The sequence below is a fragment of the Neomonachus schauinslandi genome, chromosome 11 (genome assembly GCF_002201575.2).
Source record: "Neomonachus schauinslandi chromosome 11, ASM220157v2, whole genome shotgun sequence".
Classification (NCBI taxonomy): Eukaryota; Metazoa; Chordata; class Mammalia; order Carnivora; family Phocidae; genus Neomonachus; species Neomonachus schauinslandi.
In genome coordinates, this window is record NC_058413.1 from 36,957,784 (window position 1) to 36,969,914 (window position 12,131).

The following is a 12,131-nucleotide window of genomic DNA, read 5'->3' on the forward strand; positions in this document are numbered from 1 at the left end:
CTGATTGCCTCCTCTAGGATTTGAAACTAGAGACAAAGGCCTGGTTGTTTTCTTTTCTTTTTCATATTTTTCAAGAAACATCTATAAATCCCACTGCAGTATGTATCAGCTCGAGTATAATGGGGCTCAAATTACGATTCATTCGTATAGATTGCTTGTCACCTTTGAAATATTGGAGCTCATCTTCTGGTGGTCTTTTGAGGTAATAAAAATACATGATTTATGTCCCTCCCCAAGATGGTGAAGTAGTTTGTTTTCATTTTAAAAAGGTATGCTTATGGACTTTAAAATGAAACTTGATGTGGCATAATGATTCTTCATATATCACCAACCTCCATCTGCATAAGAGTTCAGAGCAAACATAGAACCGAATTTGGCATTATCATCATTAAATTAGAGTGCAGGGTCTGGGTAGCAAAGATAGAAGCAAATGCAAAGAATTCTCTTGATAAAATGGTGTGTTCTACTCAGACTTGTTTGTAAGAATTTCCTAGAAAAAGGCAATACGGAAAAGGTTGGAGCTGGGGGGTTGGTACGAGGTGGTTATGCCTACTTCTCATGCATATTTAAAAAGGAAACAGAATGGGGAAAAGCAAACCAAGATTTACTGAGACTGTGCTCTGTTGCAAGCACTGTAGATATCCCATCTCATTATTTCCATCCCATGGACTAGCATCGGAAATTACATATAGAGTACCTAGAATTTCAACCCAGGTCCCTGTGACTCCAAGAAGCATACTTGTTCTACTCTGACTGCTGGACCAAAAGCACTGGATTGACAGTCAAGAGTCAGGTTATGTTCCTGCTTTTTCTATTAGCTAACTATAGCACTGGCAAGTCACTTTTTCTTCTCTAGACCTTGATTTTCCCATCTATGCAATCAGGGAGTTGGACCAGAGAGTAAAGACCACCGGCCCCCCCATCCTAAAGTTCTTGACATATTCAAATTTTTCTGTCCACGGATCATAAAAGCCTACTGAAGCACTTTCTCCCCTCTCTCCTCCTGTTTTGAGGAGCTTGATGTTCCAGAAACTTTCTCAAGACACAAGTTCTAGAGAATACTATTCAGATGACCCAAGTGTTCTCACTGTTCCTTGATACCTATTGTCAACTGAGTTGGCATCTCCTCTGAAAACCAAGAGCAGCTAGATCTAGCAAACATATATTCAGACAAAAACATGGATTTGGGCAAGTTCTCCACAGACTAGTAAATTAACTTGCAGGGCAATTCTACCAGACTTTAATCTCCTACCTTTGCAGAAATCATGAGTTATAAAAACATGGTGGCATGGGCCAGTCAGTTGTTATATTAGAATTATCAATACTCTCCCACTGTGTCAGACTGGATATTTTTTTAAATCTCTATGATCTCTGACTTGAACTGATAAAAATCCAGTCTGGTAGACAAGATATAGATTATTATGCCCTATTTCAGATGAAAGAACAGAGGTCCAGAGAAGATAGAAATAGAGCCCCAAAGGTAGACAGATAATCATTGAGATTTTTAAAAAAGCAAGGTCTTCTAGCTCTGAAACTAGTGTTTTATCCAATGCTCAGGCTTCTCTATAATTATGGTTTTCTTCCTGAAGCAAGGACTATAAACCAAATGCCTAACAGAAGCCAGGTAGAAAATCTATATGCAAAATAGGTCCCTTCAACAAAGAAATACATTTTTGTCTCTTATTTTTCTTAAAACATACATCTTTCATTTTCCTACCTCCAAGAACAACAACAACAAACAAACAAACAAAAAATGGTTCTTTCTTTTAGGGAGAAAGCATACTGCAAGGCCAAGGACTCATGGAAAGTGACATTGAACCTCAGTGGTGGAAAGACAATAGCAAGAGTTTGGACTGTGAATAACCAGAGTTCCAGTCAGATAACGCCATGAAGGAGTAATAAGACATCATTGAATGGCACTATGTGCTAAGGGCAGTTTAGAAACGTTCAGTAAATTGTCTAAGGTCACATAGCTAGGAGATATACCTGGACTACCAAGATATGAATTCTGGTAGAATGTCTTCAGAGTCTAACTCTGAACCCTCTAGTACTACCTCTCAGAGACTGGGCTAGATCTCTGATCTTTCTAGAGAAGTTGCATATCCAAGCATTAATTTAATTTTTTAGAATTTGCGTTCCTTCTTTTCCCAAACATTTCAAACCAAGCAAAATATATTTATCAGATTCAACCCATGAATGTGCCTTAAAGCATGTTATCACAAGGAGATTTAGTGGAGCAAGGAAGAAAGGAGCAAAAGGAAGAAGGGAATGAGGAAGACAAGAAGGGAGGAGGACAACAAGGAGGCATGAAGGAAGGGAAGGAGAAAGAGAAGGGGAAAAAAAATGGTTAGACAACCTAGGGAGGTGCCTAGATAACTTCTGTGGACTAAACTGTGCACCCCTTTCAAATTTATGTGTTGAAATCCTAACCTCCAATATGATGGTATTTGGAAATAGGGCTTCTGGGGGGTAATTATGTTTAGATGACACGATGAGAGTGGTGCCTCAAGAGAAGATATATGCTCTCATATGAAGAGGCTCTAGATAGTTTGTCCTTGCTCACTCTCTGCCATGTGAGGACACAAGGAGAACACAATCATCTGTAGGCCAGGAGAGCCTTCACAAGAACCCAACCACAGTGACACCCTGATCTCAGACTTCCAGCCTCCAGTATGGTGAGTCAGTTCATTTCTGCTATTGAAGCCATGCAGTCTATAGTGTTTTCTTAGGCAGCTCCAAAGTAAGAAAATGACTCTAAGTTTCTCGGTCGCCTGCTGAAATGGATTTTTACATCATCTTCTAAGATAGATGTCAAACAAATACGTCGCTTGCCAAATCAAGTATTTGCAGATTAAAAATCCAAGTAACCTTTTGGTCATCCAATGCATAATAAAAAAGTCTTCCTGGAGCTACATACACCATAATATAGAAATTAGGTTGTTGGTTTTATGACATTTAAATGTATTTTCCAAATATAGCTATATCAGATATTTGAAAAAACCCTGCCAGGATGTTTATTTTCCCTGCTGGGCTCAATTTCAGAATCAAATACTGTCATAAAATAGCATATATCTGTGCCATTGGAAATCAAAGCACACCAATTTCTAGTTGACATTGGAAAAGCACTGTAAGACACCACCTTAAGACTTTCTTCCCAGCCTGGCATTCTGACCTTTGAGAATGTCCATAACCTCATATGAAATGTCTGGAAGAAAAGCAGCACAGTGAGTGAAAGTTAATTCAGTTTTGGCCTCAGGCTGTGCCCCAGCCTATCTGAATCTACCTGTATCTGAATTCTACTCCAGCCAATGATATCAACAAAACCAGTGAGTTCTTCCAAAGGGGTCCAAGGTTTTCTCATGAGTTCTGCGTCAGTTGGACTAACAAAGAACACACTGGAAATGTAGAAGCTACCACGGTCTCTGGTCTTCCCTCCATTTAGGAAAGGAAATTCAAAAGGTGTTAAGAGACTGCTGGATTCCACTCGAAGTAAAGATCCAAAGGTCAGTGGGATGTGGTCCCAGTCTTCTGGCTTTTACACGAAATGAAAAAAAAGCCAATAAAGAACGTAATCTCTGGGGCCTCAGTGTCTCAGTTGGTTGAGCAACTGCCTTCGGCTCAGGTCATGATTCTGGAGTCCCAGGATCGAGTCCCGCGTCGGGCTCCCCCCTCTCATTCTCTCTCTCTCCCCCATTCTCTCTCTCAGATAAATAAAATCTTAAAAAAAAAACAACAACAAAAAACGTAATCTAGCAGAGAGACGGTCACATGAACATGAACCTTGTGAGGGCGATCTAAGTCCTACTAGAGAAAGAAATGTCTAATTCCAACAAAGGGAATTGGGGAAAAATTCACCCACAAGATATCTGAGTCTTGGGAAGGCAAGAAGATGTCTTCATAAAATGTTGATGACCTTCCCTTATCACTGATTGAATTGGGCAACAATTCTTTATTTCCCCCCCAGTTTTAGCAAGATATAATTGGCATATAACACTGTGTAATTTTAAGGTGTATCACACATAGATATGATACACTAAAATAAGGCAGAATGATTACCACCATAGCCTTAGCTTATACTTCCATCACATAACTGCCACATTTTTTGTGGTAATAAGGTTTAAGATCTATTCTCTTAGCAGCTTTCAAATATATAATACAACATCATTAACTAGAATCACCATGCTAGTGATCACCATGCACCATGGTACATTAAATACCAGCAACTTATTCATCTTATAGCCGGAAGTTTGTACTCTTTAACCATCAAAAGATGAATGGATAAAGAATATGTTGTATGTACATACATGTACAAAAGAATATAATTCAGCCATGAGAAAAAAGAAAATATTACCATTTGAGACAACATGGGTGGACCTTGAGGGTATCATGCTAAGTGAAATAGATCAGAGAAAGACAAATACTGTATGATACCACTTGTATGAGGAATCTAAAAAAAAAAAAAAAAAAAAGCCACACTGACAGAGAGAGAGACTAGAACTGTGGTCACCAGGGGCTGGGGTGTGGGAGAAATGGGGAGATGTTGGTCAGCTGTTCTTCTGCTTTACGAAGATAAAGGAAAGTCAGCTGAGAGTGAAAGAGATGAGAGAGAGTAATACCACCAGCAAAGCCATCTATGTCCTCTGTATCTCTGGTCTCAACTATTCTTTATAGTAAGTAGACTTTATTGATCACTACTTTGTGCCATGCACAGTTTTAAGCACTTTGCATGTATTCATTTCATCTTCACAATTACCATATAGGCATATATTAATATTTTTGTCTTATGGACACACAAGAGGCTAACCAGCTGGAAGATGACCTTGGCATCTACTCTATTCTTCCTCTCTACAGGCCACCTGAACTTCCCCCTTCTCAATAAGAATATATACCTTCCTTGGTTAATTAAATAGCAATTTGCTGTAGTCACAATTGGCCATATTATTTATTCACCACTCTTACCATGCAGTCAAAATAAAATGCACAGGCTTTAGTCTTTTAAAAATAAATGATTTGATGCCAGAAGTTTATGTCTGATTCACTACAGCACCAAATTAACCAGTGATTAAATATCAGACTGTGAATTGCACAAACAGGGTCCTGTAGACCAATGAGCAGGTAGTTAATGAACACAACCTATATTCAATAAAACCAGTACCTATGTTCCAGCATCTATCTGTATGAAGAATCACTATCAGCTGAATGTACTCAGGAAGGCAAGCTACTCTTTGTGTGTTTCCGCACGTGGAGACATTCCTTAGATGAAATAATCTTCTTGAACAGAAATCAACATTATTCCCAATTCCAAATTCTTACACATTTGACTGAATCCATGTACTCCAATATGAGAATCAAAACCATAAATTATTTAAGCTGGTTCTTAAAAATCACCAAGTCGAGACTTGTATACAATGTGAATGGATGGGAAGAGGGGAAAAAAATAAACACAGAATAATGACTCATAACCTATTTTCCTCTGAAAATACAAACCAAAAACAGAATGAAAAACATCATTCAAAAGGCAGGAAATGGAAGACAAGCTGGTTTCCATGTAGTTCACTGGTCTTAAGCTATTTTTAAATGGAAGTACCCTTTAAAAAAATGATAGCTAACATTTTATAGCTTTTACTGAGTGCCAGGTACGACCCTAACACATACTAATTCATTTAACGTTCATAATAACCCTCTGAAGTAGGATTTTTAGCATCCCCAGTGTACAGATGAAGAAATTAAGGCATGGAGAGACTTAACAACTTGCCCATGGTCACATAACAAGGAAGAGGCAGAACTAGAACTCAAGTCTAGGTAGATCTGGCTCCCAAGGTGGTGCTTTACTCTCCATGCCACAGCTCTCAACTAGAGTGAAATCACCTGTAAGGGATGGGGGAAAAAAAAGCAGCTCGTGGGGGAACAAAGAAATCTTAGATATAAAAGTTGTGATTCTCCAAAGTGTGTTTGTGTGTGTCTGTGTGTGTCTCTGTGTGTGTGTGAACAGATATATGGAGTACCTGTGGTATTAAAATTTCATGGGAGAGTGATAAGGAAAAAATGTCTCAAAGACACTTAGGGGGCAGACAATGAAACAAAGTTTAAGAAACATTGTTCTATACTGACCTGCCTCTATTTGAAATATTATCTAACTTGGAAGCCCAATATATAAAATAGAATTAAACACTACATCAAACTAAAAAGCTTCTGCCCAGCAAAGGAAACCATCAGCAAAATGAAAAGGCAATCAATGGAATGGGAGAAAATATTTGTAAATCATTTATCTGAGAAGTGGTTACTATTTAAAATTTATAAAATTCATCAAAAAATTGTATTAAAAATTACCAGAGGATCTGAATATTTTCGCAAAGACATACAAATGGTCAACAGGTAAATGAAAGGTGCTTAACATCATTAATCATCAAAGAAATGCAAATCAAAACCACAAGGAGGTATCACTGCACACTTGTGAATGGCTATTATCCAAGGGATGCATGAACCCCAAGGTTTATAGAAACATTATTTACAATAGCCAAATAATGGAAACACCCCAAGGGTCCATCAGCCGATGAATGGATAAAGATGATGTGATATATATATATTCGGAATATTACTCAGCCATAAAAAATAATGAAATCTTGCCATTTGCAACAACATGGATGGAGCTACAGAGTTATGCTAAGTGAAATAACTCAGTCAGAAAAAGACAAATACCATATGATCTCACCCAAATGTGGAATTTACAAAACAAATGAACAAAGGGGAAAAGAAAAAGAGAGGCAAACCAAGAAGCAGAGCCTTAACTATAGAGAACAAACTGAGGGTCACTGGAGAAGGGGAGTAGGGATGGGTGAAACAGGTAATGAGTGATGCACTTGTGATGATGAGCACTGGGTGTTGTACGAAGTGTTAAATCACTAAATTGTACACCTGAAACTAAGAGTATACTGTATGCTAACTGGAATTTAAATAGAAACTAAGGAAAAAAAGTGTTAGGATGTGGAGAACAGGAAACACTTGTGCACTGTTGGCTGGACTGTAAATGGATAGAACCGCTATGGAAAATAGTATGGAGGTTCCTCAAAAAATTGAAACTAGATCTACCATATGACCTAGCAATTCCACTCCTGGGTATCTATCTGAAGAAAGCAAAAACACTAATTCAAGAAGATATATGTACCCTCGTGTCCACTGCATCATTATTTACAAAAGCCAAGATATGGAAAAAACCTAAGTATCCATCAACAGATAAATGGATAAAGAAAATATGGTGTATATGATCACTGAAATAGTATTCACTCATAGAAAACTCTTCTCATTTGTGACAACATGGGTGGATCTAGAGGGTATTATACTTAGTGAAATAAATTAGCCCGAAAAAGACAATACTGCATGATCGCACTGAAACGTGGAATTAACAAGCAAACAAACACACACACACACACAAAACTCATATAGAAAACAGATTGGTGGTTGCCGGAGTGGAGAGGGAGGTGGGTGAAAGATGGGGGCGGGGCAGGGAGTCAAAAACTACAAATGTCCTGTTATTGGAAAAATCAGTTCGGGAGGTGTAATGCACAACATGGTTAGCGTATTTTAAAATACTGTTTTGTGTTTAAAAAAATTAGCAGGGCTGCTATGGTGAAGAAGAGGCTTAGGCATGTGGTTGGGATGAAGTGGAAAAAGCAAACAATCCACCTGTTAGCTTACGTGAATAACGCTGCAATGAAGATTGCATACAAGTTTCTGGTCAAGTCCCTGTTTTCTATTGCTTTAGATATATATTTAGGAATTAAATTATTGAGCCAGGTGGTAATTCTATGCTTAGGTTTTTGAGGAACCACCAAACCGTTCGCCATTGTGACTGGACCAAAGATGAGAGGTTTCCAGGAGCTAGGAGAAGAAAGAGAGGAGCCTTATTGCTTAGCAGTTATAGGGATGCTGCAGAATGAGGAAAATGTTTCCAAAACAGAGAATGGTGATGGTGGCACAACACTGTGAATGTAATTAATGCCACCGAACTGTAGGCTTTAGAATGGCTAAAATGGCTAATTTTAGGTTATACATATTTTACCACAATTTGTCAAATAATTCAATGTATCAAAAATCAATTATCTGTACACTTTAAATCAGTTAACTTTATGGTCTTATCCATGGATTATCTATGGATTATCTCCTAAGTTGTTTTTTTAAAAATGGGGGGTGGGGGCGCCTGGGTGGCTCAGTCGTTAAGCGTCGGCCTTCGGCTCAGGTCATGATCCCAGGGTCCTGGGATCGAGCCCCACATCGGGCTTCCTGCTCGGCGGGAAGCCTGCTTCTCCCTCTCCCACTCCCCCTGCTGTGTTACCTCTCTCGCTGTCTCTCTCTCTCTCTCTGTCAAATAAATAAATAAAATCTTTTAAAAAAATAAATAAATAAATAAATAAAAAATAAAAAAAAATAAAAATGGGGGGTGGGATGGGGAGGAAAATGCCAAGCCTGCAATTCTCCTTTCTCAGGAAAGAGGAAACACGTATACCCCTGGGTAGCTGAAATTCATGGAGCTAGAAAGAAAACAATGGTGGAATCTTAGTTCAAATCCCAGCTTTGCTACCAATTACTGTTACTCTAGGAAAGTCCCCTAATGTTTCTGAACTTGATTTTCCATATCTGAGAAATAGTGTTTTTGTGAAGATTCAATGAGATTGTCTCATTACACACATTATGTACCTTGCACAGCATCTCAGACCTCAAGAAAAGTCTTCAGCTGCTGCTTCTCACTCCTTTGGTTAAAAGGTAGCCTTTCTCAACGGGCTACCAGGCCTGGCTCTCCTCTCTGGCCAGCCCTGGGGACCCCAGCCATAATGAGTATCTCCTCAAGTTACTATCCTCTGCCTGTCAGTGACTCATCCACTGAGCCAGCTGTGGCTCCTTGACTAAGTCCTTCACAAGACAAAAAGAGCAAGTCATTTTCCTCAGAGCCCTGCAGCCCCGCACTGGCCACAAGACTGCCACATCCTGCCCAGACGAACTCACTTTTCCCTTCCCCTGCCTGAGAGCAGGTATAATTCCTTGGACCAATGATGGTGTGGAAGGTCTTGGGGGGGTGGGGAGGGTGTCTGTATGGTCTTAGTCCATTAAGTTGTGAAAAATGAAAATGCCTACATATAAACACTCAAAATGTATGCTTTCTGAGTGGAAAGCTCTTTCACAAGTGGCAAAATAAGATTCTTGAATAAAGGCTGATATAGATGCATTGGCCTTCCTAACTTGGATAACAATCAATCTTGGAAAAGTAAATTTAAATACCCATGATATAATAATTATGATAATGATAATAATAGCATTTCCTAGATTTAAAAAAAGTGCTGAGATCCATCCTGTTAGATAGATATTGAGGTCTAATTTAGAGACATGCTTGAGAGCTGCAAACACATTTTAGAATTCTAAAATACACCTGCCTCCACAGAACAGAGAGAGAAAGAGAGAGAGAGAAGGGGGTGGAAATGGAATTGGAGGATACAGAATATTGAATGCTTACGTACGAAAATGAACTGGGTAAGAAAGGTGGAGAAAGAAAACAGGGCCAGAGCTCAATCAATGACAGCCTCCTCCCTCAGGGTCTTACACACTTATATCCCCGAAGCACCTAATTCAAGGTGAAGATTCTTTTACCAAATGGTACCATCAGGTCTCTCTAAAAAGCTCCATTAAGAAGTGCCACGGGTCTTCCCAAGGACTGTTTGCTGCACTACATTGGGTGGAGCAGGACAGAGTGGGCAGACTTGTCACGGCCAGTTCCAAAGGACAGAGTGCTTCCCTGGGCCTGACTAAACTGGGTGGGGTGGTCACAGAGATGAAGACAGCTTGGCCGGGGCTTCCACAGTTCATAAGTGGAGACAGAATGCTGCAAGCACTTTAGAGGAAATACGCATGCAACGGTCACATGAAAGTAATGAGCAATTCTATGTAGCAAAGGGCATGACACAAGCGGTCATAAAAAACAAAGAAATGTTCACAAGATCGATAAGGGAAAAGGTAAGACATGAAAAGAAAAGGACTACCAAAGGGAAGACCAAGGGCATTGAGAAGACACATCCAGGCATGTGACTTCACAGCACTGAAAGGTAGAGGGGAGCCACATAGAACTCAAGAAAGCATGAGGACGGTGAACACAGGTCAGGTCAAGGCAGGTCTCGAATACCATGCTAAGGGGTGTGCACTTCATTCCTGAGGTCAAGGGGGATAGAAGCACTATATGAAAATACAAGCTGCTAGACGGGTAGCAACTTGGGGGAAAGGAAAATTTAAAACTATTTTTATTTCATTCTTAAATAAAACAGTAATGAGGTGTGTGCAGGTGTTGAGAGCAGCAACTTTGGACTGCTTAGGTCATTGCTTAGATCTGTAAATGAATGAATAAATTAACATAGAATTATGAAAGGATTTTACACTAGAGAATGAATAGGATCACTGATACGTTTTTTAAAAGATCCTTCTGGCAATGTGTAGAGTATGGATCTGATAGGGGAGTATTGGTGATCACATTAAGAACAGTGCCAGTAGAATGGGGGTAGAAGTATGATTGCAGGGGGTTGGTAAGTGCAGAGAGTGTGCACAAACTTGAGGCTGAAAGATTCTACCTAGGGATTGGAGTTTATGATTTTAGGGATGGAGCAGTTAAGTGAAAGCAAGACCAGGAGCATAATGAAGAGGTATGAGAGTAAAGGCGATTATAGTCCCAAAGGTAAAAATCTCCAAGGCTGGACTTTTGCCCAGAACGATGGCATAGCTCCACAGGGAGGTGAAGCCCAAGCAGCTAGATACCAAAGACCTCAGTGAGTGAGGAGGAGTGGCCAGGATATTCGTCACTGACAGCAACTAGAAGGGATAGCAGGTGTTATGAGCAGATGGCCGGGACTTCAAAAGAAGATTGTGTATGAGGATGGAAGATACTACTCTCCATGCAGCAAAGCGGTCTTTGGAAAAGCGGATGCTATATTTGGGCTCCAAGGTACCTTCGGTGTGGAAGAAAATGCAACCTCCACTCAGAGAACTACAGCAGAGCTGTATCCCCAGAGGAATTCAAGGAGGCTAAGAGATGGAGGGACATTCTGCAAAGAGTTCGAGGGCATTTGTTTAAAAGGCAGCGAGTTTCCAGGGAACACAGTGCAATGGGAGGAAAAACAAGCAGAAAGAAAGATCAGGTCAAAGGACACCCAACATAGGATTGGAAGTAGGCACTTAAAAAAGTCCAATGATAAGAAGGCCTGGCAGTTTGTGCAGTGGGTCAAGACGACAGAAATTGAAGGGAGTATGGCTCCCACAGGGGCAGGAGCTGATCAGAGGCAATGTCAAAGGCCTGGTGAAGCTGTTCAGTTGACAAGTACAGCCTTTGCCGAGGGACGAAACTGAATGCTAGGGAGTTTTCTGGCCAAGGAAGAGGCAGAACTAGGAGCAACTTCACCACGATAACTAAACAACCTTCAGCCCCACCCCCCCATCTCCAACAAGAGGACTCTGCTCAGGTGGTAAAAGATGGCATTTGTGGGTGGCAAGGGTAACCACTCAGTTGTCATCCAGAGTGTTGAGCTGGGGTCCTGCTTTCAGTGGGGTGCTGCAGCTGGCCTGAGTGAGCTCACGAGATCTGACCACTTGTCTCGTTTACAAATCCAGTCGATGACTTCACATTGGCAGCAGTGTTCAAGCCATAGAAATCAACAAACTCTATAAACAAGGCCTTCTGCTCCCCCAATCTCTGAACCAATCACTGCTAAACATTTAGTTGCACACCACTGCCTGCCCTGCCCTTGTTCCCATAGCTCATGGGAAACTAGACTTAGGTCTCATACTCCCATGGGTTTCTCTATGCTGATCCTACCGGAGCACCCTGAGGAGATCGGGCTCCCTGCCTACTCTTCTGCACTGAGCCTGTTCCTCGCTCCTTCACCGTTAGGTGTGCTCACCCTAGACCTCTCCCTGGGCATCCCGGAGCCTCTCTCTGCCTGGACACCCCTATGTTCTCTGGCTATGGGGTCTCTGCATGACAAGTATTAACAGCAGATGAAAAGATTTGGATGGGGAGCCCATCTCTATACCTTGGACATATTCTTTGCCTATTTCCTTTTCTACAAAACGGCTATTTTGTTGAAATACTCCCACTGGGT

At 40.6% G+C, this 12,131-nt stretch overlaps 1 protein-coding gene across 3 annotated transcripts in view; it reads right to left on the reverse strand.

The window, feature by feature from the left end:
• The window catches only part of NELL1 (neural EGFL like 1), an 805,269-nt gene that overhangs the window by 419,999 nt on the left and 373,139 nt on the right, over positions 1 to 12,131 (reverse strand). The gene's annotated exons all lie outside the window — the stretch shown is intronic.